Raw genomic sequence first — 23859 nt, forward strand, 5'->3', positions numbered from 1 at the left:
AAAAGCCAGCACAGTTCGGGAAGAACATTCTTTGGACAGATGAAACCAAGATCAACCTCTATCCGATCGATGGAAATAGAAAAGTATGACGAAGGCTTGGTACAGCTCATGATCCAAAGCATACCACATCATGTGTAAAACACGGCGGAGGCAGTGTGATGGCTTGGGCATGCATGGCTGCAAGTGGCACTGGGTCACTAGTGTTTATTGATGATGTGACACAGGACAGAAGCAGCCGAATGAATTCTGATGTATTCAGAGCCATACTGTGTGCTCAGATCCAGCCAAATGCAGCCAAACTGATTGTCCATCTGTAGTATGAAACGACGACCAATGACCCAAAACAAAGCCAGAGCAACCCAGAGGTTTATTAAAGGAAAGAATGGAATATTCTTGAATGGCTAAGTCAGTCACCTGATCTCAACCCAATTGCGCATGCATTTCACTTGTTAAAGACTAAACTTCAGACAGAAAGGCCCACAAACAAACAGCAACTGAAAACCACCGCAGTGAAGGCCTGGCAGAGCATCAAAAAGGAGGAAACACAGCGTCTGGTGATGTTCAGGAGTTCAAGACTTCAGGCAGTCATTGCCAAGAAAGGGTTTTCAACCAAGTACTAGAAATGAACATTTTATTTACAATTATTTAATTTGTCCAATTACTTTTGGTCCCTTTAAAAACAGGGTGGTACATGTTAAGGAGCTGAAACTCCTCATCCAATTTTAATGTGGATACCCTCAAATGAAAGCTGAAAGTCTGAACTTCAACTGCATCTGAATTGTTTAAAATTCATTGTGGTAATGTCTAGAACCAAAATTAGAAAAATGTTGCCTCTCTCCAAATATATATGGACCTAACTGTATACTCACCTTTGGTACCGGCGCTGTTCCAGCAGTGTCTGCACTGGCTTTCCCGGGTTCACATGAGGTTATGTCACGTGAGCTCTACGCCAAATCAGCGTTGGCGTCACTGTCCCCGCCATCGGACAAATCAAACGTGAACAGGAAGTCAGACAGCAGCTGCAGCCATGACTTCCTGTTGATGTTCAATATGTCCGAATGTATGTTGTCAGGGACAGTGACAACATCACTGATTGAGCAGAAGGCTCATGTGAACCCCTGGAAAGTGAGTGCTAACACCGCTGGAACAGCGCCATCACGGGAGGGGAGAATAAAAGTGTAGTTTTTTTTTTTTTTTAAACGGGGGCAAACATTTAGATTAAGAAAGGGTTGTCCTAGTAGTGGATAACCCCTTCAAATACCTATGATGAGTTTTTATACTGTACATGTTTCCTGTAAAAATATGCAGCATTTTACTATTCCAATAAAGTTGATGGGATTTATAGAAATCTCATGTCTACTGTGGAAACTGACCTGCGGTGCATTTTTTAAATCTGCAACATGTCAATTTCTCTTGCGGGTACGCCGAGTTTTGTGTGCGAATTTCTGAATAGACTTGCATTAAATGTGTAAAATCCACAGGTAAAAAACATACATTTGTTTTTAGCGATTTTCTGCTTTGGAAACACACATGTAATTCGTACATGACTGTATCAATAAAAATTGTCAATGTATCAAAAACAATACATCTTAATTTAAGATATGATATACCAACAAGAGACAATAAAACTGCATGTCAAAAAAATTGTATGCAAAATCGCAATGAACTAGGTGCAATGAAGGTGCAGAAATGCTGCAACATCAAAAACTCACCAAATAATCATTGTGGGACATAGTCTACCATGCCTGAGCCTGCTCCCACCATGCCTGAGCCTGCTCCCACCATGCCTGAGCCTGCTCCCACCATGCCTGAGCCTGCTCCCACCATGCCTGAGCCTGCTCCCACCTAACATCATCTGCCAAAGGAGAGTCTGAAAGTTCGGATACATTTTTTAATTTGGCAAACTTTTATGTGTAGGGGGCTTTTAGCAAATGATAAGAATAAAAAATAAAATTATTTTATAATTAAAAACAAAAACACAGACATGGTCAAACTTTCCCAATTTTACAAACTGTGAACTTACATTCGATTGGCCACTTGTTTATTATCTTTTGTGAGGGACAAAGCTTGTGTATTGTGCCAGCGGTACATGGATGCGGTGATCTTGTGGAATGGCGCAGTGTTCGATACTATACACTAATCACAAGTGACACGTATAAATCCATCCACAATCAATTATTACCACTGAGAGGGTCACTATATAATATCATGGACTGAATAGTTACATGTGCTGGACAAAGCCTCTAACCTGGTTCTTCTCTTCCTCCTAGAAGCTATAGCGTAGAGCAGGCTGCAAATTTCTGGTCACTATAGAGCTAGATTGTTCTGCTCAAAGCCATGGCAAAACCCGGCCCCCCAGATTGTAACACATGAATCTATTACAACACTTTCTATACCACATGGTAACAACATGGATCCCAATACACCAATGTGATAAATTTCTACAGGAAACTATAAGGCTATGTTAAAACATTGTTTTTTTTTCTGCAGCCAAAACCTGATCTCTTGGCAGTAAAAAAAACTACAGACAAAAAGCAGGTTTTGTTGGCTTTTTTGCAGTGTTTTTCAGGATCCCAAAGTTCAGCTTTGCTTCCACCTTGCGAGCATAAACAATACAAGTTAGGCCACTAATGCAGGATGTTCAGTATGTGAAACCATAAAACTTATTACTGACTATTCTGAATAAAAAAAAAAAAAAAAGGTAATAAGTTCATGAAAAAATTCATAATTGCAAATGTAATAACAGCATGGAGAGTATTGGACATACATGGTTTACCCAACGCAAGTCAATGAGTTGGAAGGGCGTTGTTTCATGGTTTACTATCACACATATCACTAAAACCAACATCCATGCTCAGGTGAAGAAGATGCCAAGACATTTGGGGGGGGTGAATCACAAAAGTAAATGGAATTTATATCCTGCTGTATTTGCTTTTTTTCATCAACTGATGGCAACATTTTTGCTGTTTTTTTTTTTTACATTTACTCACTGCTTTCTCTATGTGAAAAAATGCTGCAGAACGCTGAAAGATTTGACAGCTGCAGTTTTCCAATTCAGTCAGGAAAAAAAACAAAACGTGAGCATGAGATTTCAGGAATTTACATAAAAAAAAGTAGCAAACACGCAACGTGTGAACATAGCCTAATGGTGTTGTATTCCTACGGTTGGAAAAAAAAAAAGTGGCAAATGCCAGAATGAAAAAGCCTCATACAGGACAGATGCAGTATGGAAAACTGTTCTAGGATATGAGAAGTCACAACAGCAACATCCCTTTTGGATCAAAGGCAAAGTGTCCCATCGCTGTGTACATTGCTTGTGCCATGTAAGGACAGTACAGAGATATATATATATATAATATACATATACACAATAAATGCACCCAAAATCAATTCATTATGAATTTTTCACCTTATGTCATACATATTTTACAGACAAATCATCTTCTATGTTTCATATGAAATCATAATATAATAATAATAATTGAAATGTATGATTGTTCACCAGAAGAACCTGATGATTTTTAGATGAAATGCACAATCCGATCTTCTCCGGAGACATCCAGCTCCCTGACCAGAGTTGATCGCAGGACATCACCTGTTCAATAGTAGGACTCACATTACCAGCAGGTGAGCTCATCGGGAAGCAACTTCTTAAAGGGACAGGAGATCAGATTAAGGGTATGTTCATATGTAGCAGATTTGTTGCATATTTTTTTGCAGCAAAATCCACATGTGGTATGAGCAGATTTCACCGTCTCCAGTCTCCAAGATTTGACATTCCGCACTTCATATTCATTTTCGTGCCAAAATTTTCAGCACAGTGTAGATTTACTGACATACGCAAAGACGCTCTGAATATCTGTAGCAAATATGCAATGCCTGAAGATAGCGTTAGCATAACCCTGATGCTTCACCTGTGAATGTCCTAAATGGGATGTCAAAGTAAAAAGTGTGGATGACTGGAGAATGGCCAGAAGACTGGAAAGGATGAAGCGAAGCGCGATAAGAAATCGTTGTATCCTTTCCCCGATGACTGCTACCTCTGATAGACACATGCTCTGGATGCTAATTATCACCACTATGGGCTTGATTCGTCAAAGCTTTTAAGCCAGTATTCTGGCATAAAAAGCTTCGATAAGTGACATAATTGTGGCACAACTGATGGATGAAGTTCTCATGAAAAGTTCTTTAGTGCTGTGTCCTTAGCCAGAAATAAACTCCGGTCTCTGACTGGAATACATCTCAGGAGGAGGTGCACGGCAAGGCGTGCTCCTGCATGCCCGACTGGCGTATTCAGCAGAACAGCAACAAAGAACAGTGGGTTCAGAAAACTTTTGTTATATTTTCCTAGTAGAATTTCTGAAAGTTGCAGAGTAGTGATAAGTGAGCGTGGTTGTCACTGCTCGATACTCGATCAAGCATTGGGATGCTCGGGTATGCTCGTTACTCGATCGAGTATCGCAGATGCTGTTAGACAGACAATAAACATGTGAGGATTGCCTGTCTTACACTGTAATGCCAAAGCTATGTTGGCTACTGGCATTACTGTGATTGGCCAGCCGCATCGCGTCATGGGGTCTTATATAAGATCAGGTGACACGATGCTCGGCATACTCTGTTCAGAAAATAGTTCAGTGAGAGTTGTTATAGGAGGGAGAGATTATTTTAGAGCAGGGATATAGCCAGGGTTTAATATTGCTATTGCAGTGGAGGGATAATTTTAGATTACAGATATACAGGCTGTTTTTATTGCTATTGAAGTACTTGTATACCACTGCTGTATCATTAAACGAAAAAGTCCTTTTCAGAGCTAAATATTTGTTTTTTCATATTAATATTGGAAAGTTTGCAGGAATATATGCCTAATTTAAAATGCGCAAGGGGTGAAGAAAGCGACGGGGAAGTGGATGTGCTGCTGATGGTGCACGCAGAGGCTGTGGGTCAGGTGAAACTGTTAACACCATATCACATATATAACCATCAGCTTTTATTTAGGCCAAAAGATTTTTTAAGCTTGCCACCAGGGCCCTACTCTACTTTTTAGGTATATTTTTAATTATTTTTCTTTAACTGTCACGTACATTTTTTAAAATGACCAATAATACCACATGCAAGGAACAAATACCGTCCCATATATGGCCAGACCACATATTACCACCACATAGAGACTGAATAATACCACATACATGGGACAAATACAGCCACACCATGACCAGACCACATATTACCACCACATAGTGACTGAATACTACAATACTGATCATTAATGAAAAACCACAATAATAATATTACCATAAGAGCCATTATACACAGGAGCTCTGTACATACTATACAATGTACAGTGATCACCAGTGACATTATACACAGGTGCTCTGTATATAGTTTTAGTGTACAGGTGATAAAGTGATCACCATTGACATTTTACACAGGGGCTCTGTATATAGTGTCAGAGTACAGGTAATACAAGGATCACCAGTGACTTTATGCACAGGAGCTCTGTGTATAGTGTCAGTGTACAGGTAATACAGTGATCACCAGTGACTTTATACACAGGAGCTCTGTATATAGTGTCAGTGTACAGGTAATACAAGGATCACCAGTGACATTATACACAAGAGTTCTATACATAGTGTACACAGGACCGATTTTAAAGAAAGTGGGGCCCTGGCCAAAAGTTTAAAGTGGGGCCTCAAATGCTAACATATTGAACCATCACACAGAAACATTTTGGTTGTATTTACATGCTCTGAGTTCAGGCAGTTAAACGGACGTTAATCGACAATTCTGAAGTCATTTGACATTTGTTTCCCAGCCTTTTTACACTGGCTGAGGAAGAATGATGGGGACAGAACAATCGCTAATAGATCAATCTGTCCCCATTCAGTATCATGCTATCAGCAGCATATCTGCAGTTTTCACCAGGCAATGTGCTGCCGAGAACAATGATTTTTGTTCCGGCATAAATACAGTCACCCAATGAATAGGAAGCATTATGCTTGTTTATTATAATGCACCCCATAGTCCTCCACATAGTATAGTGTGCCCGATAGTCCTCCATATAGTATAATGCATACCCCATAGGCCTACACATAGTATAATGTGCCCCATAGTCCTCTATATAGTATAATACACTCCCCATAATCCTCCGTATAGTATAAATAATAATACACTCCCGTTCGTCCTCCATATAGTATAATACACTCCCCATAGTCCTCCATATAATATAATACACTGCCCATAGTCCTCCATATAGTATAATGCACACCACATAGTCCTCCATACAGTATAATGCACATCTCATAGTCCTCCATACAGTATAATGCACACACCATAGTAATCCATATACTATACTACATATACTACACTTCCCATAGTCCTCCATATAGTATAATACACACCCCATAGTCCTTCATACAGTACCATGGACTCCCCATAGGCCTCCATACAGTATAATGCACTCACCATAGGCCTCCATACAGTATAATGCACTCCCTGTAGGCCTCCATACAGTATAATGCACTCCCTATAGGCATCCATACAGTATAATGCACTCCCCATAGACCTCCATACAGTATAATACACCCCATAGTCCTCCATAGAGTATGATGGAGCCCCTATATAGTACATATACTGTAGTGTAATTCACACCCCATAGTCCTTGATGGAGTATAATGCAGCCCCCATAGGATATAATGCAGCTCCCATAACGTATAATGCAGTACCCATATAGTGTAATGCAGCCCCATATAATATAATGCATCTATGATACCGATACACTTGAATACGTAGCAAAGCGGGGATGAGAGGGGGAGCCGGCGCCGCCGCCCCCCCTGACTCACGGGCCCCATTGCGGCCAATGGGGAACCCATAGGGGAGTGGGGGCCCTACGCAAATGTCTAGTTTGCCTGCCCCTAACGTCTGCCCTAAGTGTACAGTGTATAGTGTCAGTGTACAGATAATGGTGATCACCGGTGACATTATACACAGGAGCTCTGTATATGGTGTATCGTGTGCAGGTAATACAGCGATCACCAGTGACATTATACACAGGAGCTCTGTATATAGTTTCAATGTACAGGTAATACAGTAATCACCAGTGCCATGATACACAGGAACCCTGTATATAGTGTCAGTGTACCGGTAATACGGGGATCACCAGTGACATTATACACAGGAGCTTTGTACATAGTATATAGTCTATAGTGTAAGTGTACAGATAAGACACTGACTCACCAGTGACGTCTCTGGTTAAGGTCCTTCATCTTCGCTTTTCTTCTTCATCCTGCCATCATTTTCTCTCCCCCACCCTCAATTTATCACTATTTGCTCTCCCCCACCCTCCAATCATCATCATTTACTTCCCCACCCTCAAGTCATCATCATTTGCTCTCCCCACATCCACCTTTAATTCATCATTTGATGCCCCTGTAGCGCCCCGAGGGTTCGGCCGCTACAGGGGTACTGCACCTCTGCCAGAGGTGTGATATTCCACTCCCGGGTAAGGATGGAGTATGGACCAGGGCCCAGTTAGCTGCGTGCATCACACACGCCCCATTTCCGGGGAACAGCTCAACGGTGCTCCCATTAGTACAGTAATGCAGGCACGACAGAACATGTCCCTGGCTGGAGTGGGGAGGGGGGAGGAAAACCCAGTGATGTAGGAGCAGGAGGGGACGGTTCCTGAGCGTAGGTAGGAGCCCATTGGTTGCTGGTCACCTGAGCTCACACATTAGGGGATGGTATATACCTCCACGAGGCAGGCCTAGGGTGAAGGCCGGAGCCAGAAGGAAGGAACAGAAACAGAAAGGAACAGAAACAGAAAGGAACAGCAAAGAAAGAGAAGTACCCAAAGTGTAGAAGGGCTCAGAAACAAGAAGGCAGAAGGGACCCTAAGAGCCCATGAGAATACCGGGTGAAGGGTCAGGCAGATTAAGGGTACCGGATCCCAAGTTGGTGGAGGAGAAACTACCCTCAGCCAAAGACCGGAGGTCGTGATCATTTATTGGTGCGACACCTCACCAAACCTTTTACCCGCGCAGATCCGCGGTAGCTGGACAAAAGTTGGTCACTGGTGGGGCAGGCCAGAGAAAGGATGGAAGGGGGTCCTGTGCCATGTTCCTGAACTGCCTGGGGGTTGACCGAGCCCCTCACCTGGTGGACGCAGCACGGCTCGGGCGGTCATTGCTGACAGAAGTGACTGGGAATATACGAACTGTGAGTAAAAGACCCTGGACTGCAACACGTTGTCTTTTTGCTTCGTCAGCACTAACAGTACTGGGACTCCGTGCACCATCACCCCCACCATCCACTACACTGCCCTGGGGCTGCACTCTTCCCGTGGGGAGTCACACCACCCCAGCTGCAAACACCATCAGCCTCAGCGGTCTGCCTTGCAGCGGCGGTTCATAATAGCCGCAATCCACGGGTGGCGTAGTCGGACATTACCTACAGCACATAGCAGACTATCACTGGTCTGACCACCCTGAGCCATGGGACCGGGTCGCCACCACTACCCCCCAGCGTCTCCCTATTGCCCGGCTCTGAGTGCCCCACGGCCCAGGGGGCGAGTCACCCCCATCCCCCCACCCCAATTCATCATTTGCTGTTCCCCACCCTCCACTCATCATTTACTCCCCCACCCTCCACTCATCATTATTTGCTCTCCCTCCACCTTCAAGTCATCATCATTTGCTCACCCAACCTTCAGTTCATCATTTGCTCTCCCCACCCCACCTTTAATTCATCATTTACTGTCTTCCACCCCCAATTCATCATTATTTGCGCTCCTCCACCTCAGTGTGTCATCATTCGCTGTCCCCCATTCCACATCTTCAATTGATCATCATTTAGTCTCCCCACACCCATTTAATTAATTTTATTTAAAAAAATAAATAAATAAGTTTTTCACACATACCTCTCACGATCCCCTGAAGGCGCAGCTCCACTTCTGGTATCCTGGCGAGTGGCACGCGTACATGCTGTTGCGTATGCGATGATGTAATTGCGTAGGTGCTGTCACCAGCACCGCAGCACGTCACAGGAAGGGTGGAGGCAGCTTCAATGGAACTGCACAGCCATTCTGTTTTGACGGCCGTGGAGCTCCAGGAAAGCTCCCAGCGGCGCACATTTTGGCGCACAATACCCTGGGTCCCGGTGAGCAGAAGCCAAAGAGGGGGGAGGTATGGACTGGTTCTGCTCACCGGGCCCCATACACCAGCATGGTGGCCCTGCCACCCCATAACAGCAGCAGAACATAAAGCCTATTCAAATGTAGGATCATCAGGCGGCCCTCACTCAAAATCTTTAGAAGGCCATAATGGTTCACTGTCTCAAAATTTTTATGAGGTCATTATGTATCACTCTATCCAAATTATTAGAGGGTCATTATAGTCACTCTCCAAAATTTTAGAAGGTCATTATGTGTCACTCTATCCAAATTTTTGAGGGTCGTTATAGTTACTCTATCCAAATTTTTAGAGGGCCATTATAAGTCACTCTCTCCGTAATTTTTGAAGGTCATTATGCATCACTCTCTAAATTTTTTTAGAAGGTCATTATGCATCGATTTCTCCAAATTTTTATAGGGCCATTATGTGTCACTCTCTCCAAAATTTTAGAAGGTCATTATAGTCACTATCTCCAAATTTTTAGCGGGTCATTATAGTCACTCTCTCCATGTATTTAGAAGGTCATTATGCGTCACTCTATCCAAATTTTTAGAAGGTCATTATGCGTTACTCTATCCAAATTTTTAGATAGTCATCATAGTAACTCTATTAAATTTTTAGAGGGTCATTATAGTCACTCTCTCTAAGTTTTTAGAGGGCCATTATGCATCACTGTCTCCAAATTTTTAGGTCACTATGCGTCACTCTATCCAAATTTTTAGATAGCCATCATAGTAACTCTATCCAAATTTTTAGAGGGCCATTATGTGTCACTGTCTCCAAATTTTTAGGTCATTATGTGTCTCTCTGTCCACATTTTAGTGGGTCATTATGCGCTGCTTTGTCCAAATTTTTAGAGGGCCATTATGCGTCACTGTGTCCAAATTTTTAGGTCATTATGTGTGTCTCTGTCCACATTTTAGTGGATTATTATGCGCTGCTTTCTCCAAATTTTTAGGGGGCCATTATGCTTCACTATCTCCAAATTTTTAGATAGTCATCATAGAAACTCTATCCAAATTTTTAGAGGGCCATTATGCGTCACTCTATCCAAAATTTTAGAAGGTCATTATGCTTCACTCTCTTTAAATTTTTAGAAGGTCATTATGCGTCACGCTGCAAATTTTTACAGGGTCATCATGCTGTACTCGTTCAAAATTTTTGTGCTCCAAGGATGTATTGAAGTCCCTCCTTCTAATTTTAGGCAGCACTTGCACTTGGCTTTATGAGTCTAGGGGTCCCAGTACCTAACAATTTTAACAGAATTTCTATGAGGCCCTCCTTTCTCTTTCTAATTTTGTCTTATATAGAAGTCATTATACAGAAAACAATTTTTCCTGTAAAATCCATTTTTATCTTTGGGTTTGTATGTTTTATTGTTAGTCCATAAAAATACTCTGACAACATTAATCTCAGCAGTGACTTGGGAGTCAAAGATGCATCCAGGCGTCTTCCCCATGCTGTTTCCATTCCATTTGAGAGCTGTTTTAATCTATTTCAGCGATTTTCCTGTCGCCCCCCCCAGCCCTCCGGGTAGGGTCTTCCAGAAAAATGCTCAAGTTTCCCAATGACTTCCATTATACTCGTTACTTAAATTGTGCCAATCCGAGCATCCGTCCTGCTCGCTTCAAGTACTGAGCACTTCAGCATTTTAGTGCTCGATCATCACTAAAGACTATGTGTACTCGGTCTTTTGGGAGACTGTGTCGATTCTTCTCCTATGGCAATAGCCATCTCTAGGGTATTGTTTCAAGATAGGAAATTATTGGCTTTGCACTGGCTAGATTCTTTAACATTGGAAGAATAGAAATCTAAAATAAATAAAACTATCTGTTAAGAACGGGTATGTACACTAAAAGGAATGCATTAAAAAATTTGTAAAAATCTGGGAATGTTGGTTGACTGCTCCAGGAATAGCATCTGAGGTCTTACTCAGGATTACTATAGCAGATCGACTACTTCTATCGGCAACATAATCTAATGTCATAGATGATGTTTTTGTCATGGATAATATCTATACACAGTATGTGTTGGGAGAACAGATCATCATTTTAATGCCTTGCCTCAATGTTAGATAACATTTGTTTGAACACACGACCTTTGAATGAGATTTATTTATTTTGATATTGGACATTCTATACATGAAACTTGCGACATGTTGGCTTATGAAAATCATTTATATACAATTTGGGGTGTGTTTGTTATTGTAATGTACTTTACTATTGTATTGTTGTTTTAAAATGTAAAACATTTGTGATTGGTAACATGCTTTTCACAATAAAAAAGACTTGATTAAAAAAAAAACGTTTTTATTGAAAATTTTCTAATTATTATTCAAACAGATATTCTATTTCTGATACATGTACCAAGCATTATTAAGATCAAGGGAAAGACAATTGAGTTATAATTTCTTCCACAGTATCTCACTCTTTTGATATTTTCATTATCACACATTATGTAAGCTAGATATATTCCTGCCTATCATGAAATAACCCCTGTAGACAGCCCATACTACATGAAGTATACAGCTAGTCGGCATAGATCATGGGATGTCAGACATCCATTCCTGGCTGCCTAATAGTTGCCACTTCATCTAAGCATTCACTCAATCTTTATAACAGCATACACACACACACACACACATACATTCTTTCATGTCTATCTAATAGGATGACGACAGCTGTCCAGATCTGCATCCCACCACAAGGACCACTCCGGAGTAATCCCTGGAGAATGAAATCATCCTCAGTGACAAAGTGAGGGGCTCCGCGCCCCCTGTGGTCTCAGGGCATTGACTCTTCTAAGAGTGCTGCTCAAACTGTTGGGGTGCAGCTGTGGGACCCTATTTTCAGAGGTGATGTCCTCCACCCAAGTCTCAAAAAGCTGAAAGGGTCTTCAGGAGAGGTGGGTAGTCGAGCTAGGCTATCAGACGGTCACCTCTGTAGCTGTAGTGTCATCCTTCATATGATTCTAAACAGCGGCGGACAGATCATTGGTGCAACCTCTGTGGCCACACAGGGGCCCAAGAGAAAAGAGCCCATTTGCACCTCCAATGCAGATGGAATTGTGCATTATGATGAGCTATTGGGCAGCAGAGGGCCCATATATAGTTCTCGCACAGGGTCCATCTTTTTTGATAATTTCATTATCACACATTGTGTAAGCTAGCTATGTTCCTGCCTATCATGAAATAACCCCTGTAGACAGCCCATACTACATGAAGTATACAGCTAGTCTGCATAGATCATGGGATGTCAGACATCCATTCCTGGCTGCCTAATAGTTGCCACTTCATCTAAGCATTCACTCAATCTTTATGACAGCATACACACACACACACACACACACACATACATTCTTTCATGTCTATCTAATAGGATGACGACAGCTGTCCAGACCTGCATCCCACCACAAGGACCACTCCGGAGTAATCTCTGGAGAATGAAATCATCCTCAGTGACAAAGTGAGGGGCTCCGCGCCCCCCTGTGGTCTCAGGGCATTGACTCTTCTAAGAGTGCTGCTCAAACTGTTGGGGTGCAGCTGTGGGACCCTATTTTCAGAGATGATGTCCTCCACCCAAGTCTCAAAAAGCTGAAAGGGTCTTCAGGAGAGGTGGGTAGTCGAGCTAGGCTATCAGACGGTCACCTCTGTAGCTGTGGTGTCATCTTTCCTATGGTTCCAGTCAGGACCAGACATATCATTGGTGCAACCTCTGCGGCCGCACAGGGGCCCAAGGGGAAAGGGGGCCCATATATAGTTCTTGCGCAGGGTTCATCTTTCTTTGATATTTTCATTATCACACATTGTGTAAGCTAGCTATGTTCCTGCCAAACGTGAAATAACCCCTGTAGTCAGCCCATACTACATGAAGTATACAGCTAGTCGGCATAGATCATGGGATGTCAGACATCCATTCCTGGCTGCCTAATAGTTGCCACTTCATCTAAGCATTCACTCAATCTTTATAACAGCATACACACACACACACACACACATACATTCTTTCATGTCTATCTAATAGGATGACGACAGCTGTCCAGATCTGCATCCCACCACAAGGACCACTCCGGAGTAATCCCTGGAGAATGAAATCATCCTCAGTGACAAAGTGAGGGGCTCCGCGCCCCCTGTGGTCTCAGGGCATTGACTCTTCTAAGAGTGCTGCTCAAACTGTTGGGGTGCAGCTGTGGGACCCTATTTTCAGAGATGATGTCCTCCACCCAAGTCTCAAAAAGCTGAAAGGGTCTTCAGGAGAGGTGGGTAGTCGAGCTAGGCTATCAGACGGTCACCTCTGTAGCTGTAGTGTCATCCTTCATATGATTCTAAACAGCGGCGGACAGATCATTGGTGCAACCTCTGTGGCCACACAGGGGCCCAAGAGAAAAGAGCCCATTTGCACCTCCAATGCAGATGGAATTGTGCATTATGATGAGCTATTGGGCAGCAGAGGGCCCATATATAGTTCTCGCACAGGGTCCATCTTTTTTGATAATTTCATTATTACACATTGTGTAAGCTAGCTATGTTCCTGCCTAACGTGAAATGACCCCTGTAGTCAGCCCATACTACATGAAGTATACAGCTAGTCTGCATAGATCATGGGATGTCAGACATCCATTCCTGGCTGCCTAATAGTTGCCACTTCATCTAAGCATTCACTCAATCTTTATGACAGCATACACACACACATACATACATACATTCTTTCATGTCTATCTAATAGGATGACGACAGCTGTCCAGACCTGCATCCCACCACAAGGACCACTCCGGAGTAATCCCTGGAGAATGAAATCATCCTCAGTGACAAAGTGAGGGGCTCCGCGCCCCCCTGTGGTCTCAGGGCATTGACTCTTCTAAGAGTGCTGCTCAAACTGTTGGGGTGCAGCTGTGGGACCCTATTTTCAGAGGTGATGTCCTCCACCCAAGTCTCAAAAAGCTGAAAGGGTCTTCAGGAGAGGTGGGTAGTCGAGCTAGGCTATCAGACGGTCACCTCTGTAGCTGTAGTGTCATCCTTCATATGATTCTAAACAGCGGCGGACAGATCATTGGTGCAACCTCTGTGGCCACACAGGGGCCCAAGAGAAAAGAGCCCATTTGCACCTCCAATGCAGATGGAATTGTGCATTATGATGAGCTATTGGGCAGCAGAGGGCCCATATATAGTTCTCGCACAGGGTCCATCTTTTTTGATAATTTCATTATCACACATTGTGTAAGCTAGCTATGTTCCTGCCTAACGTGAAATAACCCCTGTAGTCAGCCCATACTACATGAAGTATACAGCTAGTCTGCATAGATCATGGGATGTCAGACATCCATTCCTGGCTGCCTAATAGTTGCCACTTCATCTAAGCATTCACTCAATCTTTATGACAGCATACACACACACACACACACACACATACATTCTTTCATGTCTATCTAATAGGATGACGACAGCTGTCCAGACCTGCATCCCACCACAAGGACCACTCCGGAGTAATCTCTGGAGAATGAAATCATCCTCAGTGACAAAGTGAGGGGCTCCGCGCCCCCCTGTGGTCTCAGGGCATTGACTCTTCTAAGAGTGCTGCTCAAACTGTTGGGGTGCAGCTGTGGGACCCTATTTTCAGAGATGATGTCCTCCACCCAAGTCTCAAAAAGCTGAAAGGGTCTTCAGGAGAGGTGGGTAGTCGAGCTAGGCTATCAGACGGTCACCTCTGTAGCTGTGGTGTCATCTTTCCTATGGTTCCAGTCAGGACCAGACATATCATTGGTGCAACCTCTGCGGCCGCACAGGGGCCCAAGGGGAAAGGGGGCCCATATATAGTTCTTGCGCAGGGTTCATCTTTCTTTGATATTTTCATTATCACACATTGTGTAAGCTAGCTATGTTCCTGCCTAACGTGAAATAACCCCTGTAGACAGCCCATACTACATGAAGTATACAGCTAGTCTGCATAGATCATGGGATGTCAGACATCCATTCCTGGCTGCCTAATAGTTGCCACTTCATCTAAGCATTCACTCAATGTTTATGACAGCATACACACACACACATACATTCTTTCATGTCTATCTAATAGGATGACGACAGCTGTCCAGACCTGCATCCCACCACAAGGACCACTCCGGAGTAATCCCTGGAGAATGAAATCATCCTCAGTGACAAAGTGAGGGGCTCCGCGCCCCCCTGTGGTCTCAGGGCATTGACTCTTCTAAGAGTGCATCTCAAACTGATGGGGTGCAGCTGTGGGACCCTATTTTCAGAGATGATGTCCTCCGCGCAAGTCTCAAAAAGCTGAAAGGGTCTTCAGGAGAGGTGGGTAGTCGAGCTGGGCTATCAGACGGTCACCTCTGTAGCTGTAGTGTCATCTTTCCTATGGTTCCACTTCCATTGTATAATTCATTTCCTGCAATAAGAAACACATCACATTAATAATTTCCAGGCAATCAAGATGAATACAATTAATGCTATCACTACCACTATGGGCTTTAGCAGAATTGAGAGTATATTGTTTAACCAAACTTCGATAGACCCCATCCAGGAGAAAGGATTCCATCCCTCTTTGGATATATCTCTAGCTTTTTGTTGCAGCTCCTTTACCTTATCCATGTTTCTTTCAATTGAACCATATGCATCTTCAATCTCGGAACAGCATTCCTCACCTATAACAGCACAAGTTCCACCTTCAATTGCTAACAGGTAGTCAAGAGCCAATCTGTTCTGAAGAGCTACCTTCCACATTTGGTGACATCACAAGTAGTAGCTTATGGGGGCAAAACCAACATCCAAAACCTTCCATGACATGACAAATAAGAGCTAATGTGGGCGGAGCTAACAACCATAACATTCAGTGACATCATATGAAGCATCTAATGGGGCAGAACCAACAACCCCAACATTCTGTGATCTAACAAGCAACAACTAATGTGGGCAGAACGAACAACCCCAACACTCCGTGACCTCACAAGTGGTGGCTGTTACTGCTGGCTTCCATTGAAGTGCATTGCCCAACATACTGGAGATCAAACAATAGGAATCCTACCAATGTTGGGGAATATTTGTATAGTTTCACTATATATTGAGCTAATATGTATATACAGTGGGTACGGAAAGTATTCAGACCCCTTTAAATGTTTCACGCTTTGTTTCATTGCAGCCATTTGGTAAATTCTAAAAAGCAAAACAGAAATGTAGAAATTTTTGCAAATTTATTAAAAAAGAAAAACTGAAATATCACATGGTCATAAGTATTCAGACCCTTTGCTCGGTATTGAGCAGAAGCACCCTTTTGAGCTAGTACAGCCATGAGTCTTCTTGGGAATGATGCAACAAGTTTTTCACACCTGGATTTGGGGATCCTCTGCCATTCTTCCTTAAAGATCCTCTGCAGTTCCATCAGGTTGGATGGTGAACGTTGGTGGACAGCCATTTTCAGGTCTCTCCAGAGATGCTCAATGGGGTTTAGGTCAGGGCTGTGGCTGGGCCAGTCAAGAATGGTCACAGAGTTGTTCTGAAGCCACTCCTTTGTTATTTTAGCTGTGTGCTTAGGGTCATTGTCTTGTTGGAAGGTGAACCTTCGGCCAAGTCTGAGGTCCAGAGAACTCTGGAAGAGGTTTTCATCCAGGATATCTCTGTACTTGGCCGCATTCATGTTTCCTTCAATTGCAACCAGTCGTCCTGTCCCTGCAGCTGAAAAACACCCCAATAGCATGATGCTGCCACCACCATGTTTCACTGTTGGGATTGTACTGGGCAGGTGATGAGCAGTGCCTGTTTTTCTCCACACATACCGCTTAGAATTATCACCAAAAAGTTGTATCTTCGTCTCATCAGACCAGAGAATCTTATTTCTCATAGTCTGGGAGTCCTTCATGTGTTTTTGAGCAAACTCTATGCGGGCTTTCATATTTCTTGCACTGAGGAGGGGCTTCCATCGGACCACTCTGCCATAAAGGCCCGACTGGTGGAGGGCTCCTGTGATAGTTGACTTTGTGGAACTTTCTCCCATCTCTCTACTGCATCTCTGGAGCTCAGCAGCCACAGTGATCTTGGGTTTTTTCTTTACCTCTCTCACCAAAGCTCTTCTCCCAAAATTGCTCAGTTTGGCTGGACGGCTAGGTCTAGCAAGACTTCTGGTGGTCCCAAACTTCTTCCAATTAAGGATTATGGAGGCTGTGCTCTTAGGAACCTTGAGTAATGCAGAAATTCTTTTGTAACCTTGGCCAGATCTGTGCCTTGCCTTGCCACAATTCTGTCTCTGAGCTCCTTGGGCAGTTCCTTTGAGCTCATCATTCTCATTGGGTCTGACATGCACAGTGAGCTGTGAGGTCTTATATAGACAGGTGTGTGCCTTTCCAAATCAAGTCCTATGGCTATGTGCCCACGATGCAGAAATGAAGCAGAAAATTTCTGTAGCATTTCTGCATCTCCCTGGCAGAAAAAACGCATGCAGATTGTGCATGCGTTTTTCCTGCAGAATACATGCGGATCCACATGCGGATTCACATGCGTTTCCGCATGCAGATTGACAAGCGCTTTCCAGGCGATAGCATCACTTGGAAAGTGCTTGACAACTAGGTCACACTGTATATATCCATGCAACCAGCATGGATTTATACAGTGTGAACCGTAAAAATTAAAACAAATAAAGCTATACTCACCCCCGAGGCCCCGGCGTGTGCTGCAGCGCTGCTTCCTGGCTGGTTCCCGGCTGCCGGCATATCACGAGACAGAGAGGTGAAGGGCCTGCGGTCACATGACTGTGACGTCACCGCAGGTCCTCAAGCGATGCCGGCATTCAGAGAGAAGCCTTCGGAAAGGTGAGTATAAACTTTATTTGTTATTTTATTCTTTTTTTACAGGTACAATGGTACCCAGGTCTGGATGAGAGTCTCCTCTCCTCCAGAACTGGGTACCATCCGCACATAGAGACGCATAGAAGCCGCTTGTACAAATGTACAGTCGCGGTTTCTATGCGTTTCAATGCAAGTCAATGGCGGGAGTTCGGCTGCGCTTCTGCAAAATTAAATGAAATACTGCGGATTTTTGTACGCAGCATAAACGCTGCAGAAAAATCCGCAGCATGTGCATAGAACATGCGGAATCCCCTTGGGGACCATGGGGTGCGGATTACCTAGCGTTTCACAAGCGTTTCCGCTGCGGAAATTCCGCAGCATAAACGCTTGAAAAACGCTAAGTGGGCACCCAGCCTATCAGTTTAATTAAGAAAGAAGGAATTCTGCGGTGTTAGTGAAGCGCTAGAACAACTAGACAGTGGATTAGGTTATAACACACAAACCTTTTATTGTTTAGTACGCTCTCTAACGCCACAACGCGTTTCGATAGCAGATGTCTGCTATCGAAACGCGTCGTGGCGTTAGAGAGCGTACTAAACAATAAAAGGTTTGTGTGTTATAACCTAATCCACTGTCTAGTTGTTCTAGCGCTTCACTAACACCGCAGAATTCCTTCTTTCATGATTGCTAATCTCCCTTGTGGAGAGCGGTGGAAGCTGCTCTGTTTACAACTAGCCTACTACAGGACCTGCCGTGATGTCATTGTGGAATGCCCACTTCGGTCACACGGTCCTGGTCATGTGACCGCTGAAGCAGACAGAAGCTCCCTACAACAGTTCCTGCTAAGTTGTGATCATCTTACAGACTCCCACCTGGAAGCGTTTTCCCTTGTTGTGCGGGGCTCCTTTGCACAACAGGACCAGGTGAGTGGTCACAACATCTTCCTCTTCATTTCCCCCCCCCCCAAACCTCAGGCTCTTCACCATTGGCGCTCCTACTGTTTTTGTTTTCCATATCAGTTTAATTAAACACAGCTGGACTCCAATGAAGGAGTAGAACCATCTCAAGGAGGATCACAAGGAGCTGGACAGTATGTGACTTAAATATGAGTGTCTGAGCAAAGGGTCTGAATACTTATGACCATGTGATATTTCAGTTTTTCTTTTTTAACAAATTTGCAAAAATTTCTACATTTCTGTTTTTTTTCAGTCAAGATGGGGTGCAGAGTGTACTTTAATGAGAAAAAAGTGAACTTTTTAGAATTTACCAAATGGCTGCAATGAAACAAAGAGTGAAAAATTTAAAGGGGTCTGAATACTTTCAGTACCCACTGTACATCGGTATTGTGCAAGGATTTCCCAATATTGGTCGGATTTATATTTTTGATCTGGATTGTATATCACTATATGGCCACGGCCCCACTATCGGTATTTGGTCAGTATTCGGTCCGTATTTTTTTTCAGGAGAGGCAGCCAAAACCAGGAGTGGGTGATAAATGCAGAATTGGTGACTTGTTTCTATTATACCTTTTCTCTGATTGTTTCTCACCTGGATTTGGCTCCCACTCCTGAGAAAAAATACTGACCGAATACTGACCAAATACTGATAGTGGGGCCGTGGCCTATGTCTCAATAACACCCGACAATTACATAATTATCTCCAGGTTACCTGTGTTCCCTTTACAGGATATAACTTTAATCTCCCAGATTTGGATGATTGTAAAACAATACATGGACCAAGAATCGAGAAGTCGTTGTGTTCCAGTTATGGCCGAGGGGATTCTCTCAATTCTAACTATTCTATGGATGTGATGAGCAAAAAAGTCAGAAACCAATAAGATGTGATGGAGAATCGGTAAATCACTGTCATTTCTGTAGTTGGAGATAAATCCGGTCACATTCTATATATCCTTTTACTATTGGAAGAAATGCTGTAAAAGTTGAATGTTACCTAATCTGAGGGGTTCACTATTTGTTTAGGACCTGCTTGTATTATATAGAATAAAGACTCTTATAATGTGTGTGATGTCATAATGCAAGGGGGCGGAGCCAGAAACCACAACATTCCGTGATATCATCAGCAGGAGCAGCAGCTGTTATTTAAAGGGACGAGACCAGGCCATGCAACCAATTCATTACCATATATATGAAATTAATTATCTACCTTGACCTCTGAAACCTTTTACAAATTGCCACAATGTCATTATTGCCAAACAATGTGATTCCGGAGTAGTTTCTACTGGTTTGAATAGTGATAAATCCACAATAATAACCCATATATCCCAGTAATACAAAATATTACATTATATGGATGGTTGGATGGGGAGGTGGATATACTACTGTAGGATAAATGGCCAGTAAATAGGAGAGGACACTATAGACAATATTACTATATACCAAGGGTGGGCAATTACTTTTCCCGAGGGCCCACATGAGAGACTGTGACTGTTCTGGAGGGCCGAACCAATAGACTGAAATTAATTCTGCTCAATATTAATATTAATTACAACTATTAATTTATATTAATATTAATTGTATCACTTAATTTTGAGCAGAATTAAGTATGCTGACACCCCCTATATACCGTATGAGCCTATGTACAGCCCCCTCTATACCGTAAGCGCTCACACACAGCTTTCTACATACAGTATGAGCCCTCACATATCCCCTTGATATACAGTGTAAGCACCGACATAGCCTCTCTATATACAGTATGAGCCACCACATAGCCTCCTATATATAATATAATCCCCCACATACCCTCTCTATATGCAAGTCATCAAACAACTTTCTGTATACAGTATAAGCTCCCACATAACCTCTTATATACAGTATGAGTCCCCACATAGACTCCTATATACATTATGAACCCCCACATAGCCTCCTATATACAGTATGAGCCTGAACACAGCTTCATATATACAATATACGACCCCACATAGCCCCTCTATATATTCTATGAGCCACTACATAGCCCTTTGTATAGAGTGTAAGCACCCACATAGCCTCTCTATATACAATATGAGCTCCCACATAGCCTCCTATATAAAGTGTGAGCTCCCACATAGCCTACCATTCACAGTATGAGTTCCCACATAGTCTCCTATTTAGAGTATAAGCCCCCACATAGCCTCCTATACACAGTATGAGCCCCCACATAGCCCCCTATATACAGTATAAGCCCCCACATAGCCTCCTATATACTGTATGAGCCCCCACATATCATCCGATATACAGTATGAGTCACCACACAGCCCCCATAAAGCCTCTTAAACACAGTATGAACCGCTACATAGCCCCCTATATACATTAAGAGCCCCAACATAGCCTCCTATTTACATTATGAGCCCCTACATAGCCTTCTATATAAAGTACGAGCTCCACACAGAATGCTATATAGAGTATGAACCATCAGATAGTCCCCTATATACATTATGAGCCACCACATAGACTCTCTAAATACAATATGAGCCCTGTATACAATATGAGCTCCCACATATCCTCCTATATAAAGTATGAGCTCCCACATAAGCTCTTATATACAGTATGAGCCCCCACATAGCCTCCTATATACAGTATAAACCCCACATAGCCTCCTATACACCGTGTAAGCAGGGGCGTAGCGACCGATGGGCTTGCTGACGCCATTAGAAATTTTAGGTGGATGTGCGACCTTGGACGCACATCCAGTTGAAGCATGTCCGTGCGAGACAATACATGCTGCAAAAAACGCCGCAAAAAAGCAACAAAAAATGCAAGCAAAACCTGTTTTTTACATTTTTTTTTTTACTGACAAGAGATCAGGTTTTAGCTGCTGAAAAAAGCAGCAAAAGAGCAACGTGTGAACACTGTCCAAGCAAAGTGGATGTGATTTCATGAAAACTGCCCTCCCTGTGTGTCTAAAGACGCTGCTGAACTGTGCAGTTTTGGAGATATTTTTTCTCTGGAGACTTCTATGTGGAGCCTAAAAAATGCATGTGACGCGCCCCCTGGGCCAGTGTTGTTTGGGGGATACCCGGAGCCGGATCAGATGGGGGTTGTAGTCTCCGAGTGGCGGTGACCCGGTCCGTGCCCAGGGTGTCAAGCTCAGTGTGCGGCAGTCCTTATAGATGTTATTAGTGTTCTTTGTGTCGACTACGCCACCCGTTGATTTGCGGTCAATACGGCCGCCGCTGCAGCAGGGTCCGCTGAGGCTGGTGGTGCTTGTGCAGCTCTGGTAGTATAACCCCCAACGGGAGGGGTATAGCCTCAGGGGGTCAGGTGTAGAGGATGGTGGTAGTGGTGGTGCAGTGTGGATGTTAAGAAGACTCCGAGCCGGGCTGTGCAGTTCAGGGTTTTTACTTACTGCTGTTCTTGTGGTCACTCTGGCCTTAAGTGACCGCCCGAGCCGTGCTGCGTCCACCAGGTCTTGGACTCGGCCAACCCCCAGGTGATTCTGGAGCGTGGTCCTGAGCTCCCTTTCTGACTTGTCCTTCTCTCTGGCCTTCCCCACCAGGGATCCACCTAAGTCCGGCTCCCTCGGGCCTCTTGTTGGTAAACCCTTGTCTCTGGGTTCCCTGACCCTATTCTTGGTTTGCCTTCCGGGTGGATTTAGTGGGTGGTCGTGGCAGATCCTGCCCACGACCTCCGGTCTCTGGCTAAGGTGTGCTGTAGCCTCCACCAGCTTGGGATCCGGTACCCTGTTGCCAACTCTTCACCCTCTGATCTAATTTTGGGTTCTTGGAGTTCCCTCTTCTCCCCCTTCTGGGTCCTTCTTTCTCCTCTCTCTCTGCTTCTCAGGCTCTCTCAGACTGACCAAACCTCTACAAAAGACTGACGTCTCACAGACTGACCCTGATCTAAGATGGTTCCCACCTTATATACTCCCTCTATGTGTGAGCTCAGGTGACCAGCACCCAATGAGCTCCTAGCTCTACCCAGACTGCTCCCCCTATCTGCCCCTACACTACTGGGATGTTCCACCCCCCTCCCACTCCAGCCAGGAACAGACACTGTCGTACCTGCACATTTCTCTAGTGGGAGTACCATCGGTCTGTTCCCCGGAAATGGGATGTGTGTAGTGCATGCAGCTAACTGAGCTCAGTTCCACACTCCATCCTTACCCTGGAGTGGAATATCACACCTCTGGGTTGAGGTGCAATACCCCTGTAGCAGCCGAATCCTCAGGGTGCTACACATGTAAAAACTGCAGTTATTTTTTTAAGTGCAGAATCAATGCTTTTCTGTACTATAAGGCTCAGTGCACACGGTGCGTTGGAAATGCATTGGAAACCTTATCCCATCAATGTCTATGAGAATTCTGAAGTGCAGTACACATGATCAGCAATTTTCCTGTCAGGATTTGCAGTGCGTTTTAATCTGCAGAATTTCAATTCTTGACTTGGATCAAAAACAGAAGTGTTTCCAGAATTTTTTTCCGGCTACTTGGTCGCCAAAAAACCACAGACATGAGAACCGCTCCATAGATTATGATGGGTATGTTTTCCATCTGTGAAACACACAGACCACATACGTGAAAAATGGATGTCTGAATAATGCCTCATTCTGAAAAGCTGCAACATTTCAGAAAAACAAAGGGCCTTAATTCATCAAGACTGGCATGGTCCACACTGGTGTTGATGAGGAGATGTGCCAGAGTCAGACACCTCTTAAAGGGGTTTTCCCACGAAAAAAATTAAATTTTAATCAATAGATGTTGGAATAATAATAAGTTGTTAAAAAGCATGTTCCTGTGCTGGGATAATCTTATAAATTTGTCCTTGCTGTGTACTGTGTAATGGCTGTGTCTGACCGTGCATGAACATGGTCTGATCATACCACAGCTCCTGGGCAGGGGAGGAAGCAAAAGAGTATACAGACAGGACAGCGTGGGATGCACATTGTTTTCTGAGTTTATCAGTTCAGTCACA

General features: G+C 43.7%; 1 protein-coding gene across 2 annotated transcripts in view; it reads right to left on the reverse strand.

Moving 5' to 3' along the window:
* POLR3G (RNA polymerase III subunit G) overlaps positions 1-23859 on the reverse strand; it is a 65697-nt gene that overhangs the window by 34434 nt on the left and 7404 nt on the right. The window contains exon 3 of one of the 2 annotated variants that reach the window (XR_012320108.1): positions 11495-15562. The exons of the other annotated variant lie outside the window; for it this stretch is intronic. The gene's annotated coding sequence lies outside the window, so the exon portion shown is untranslated. Of the gene's footprint in view, positions 1-11494; positions 15563-23859 lie in introns of those variants that run through there. 2 annotated transcript variants of the gene reach the window in all.

Source organism: Phyllobates terribilis, unplaced genomic scaffold (assembly GCF_046119375.1).
Source record: "Phyllobates terribilis strain yellow unplaced genomic scaffold, ASM4611937v1 Scaffold_1__5_contigs__length_1240528914, whole genome shotgun sequence".
In the NCBI taxonomy this organism is placed as follows: domain Eukaryota; kingdom Metazoa; phylum Chordata; class Amphibia; order Anura; family Dendrobatidae; genus Phyllobates; species Phyllobates terribilis.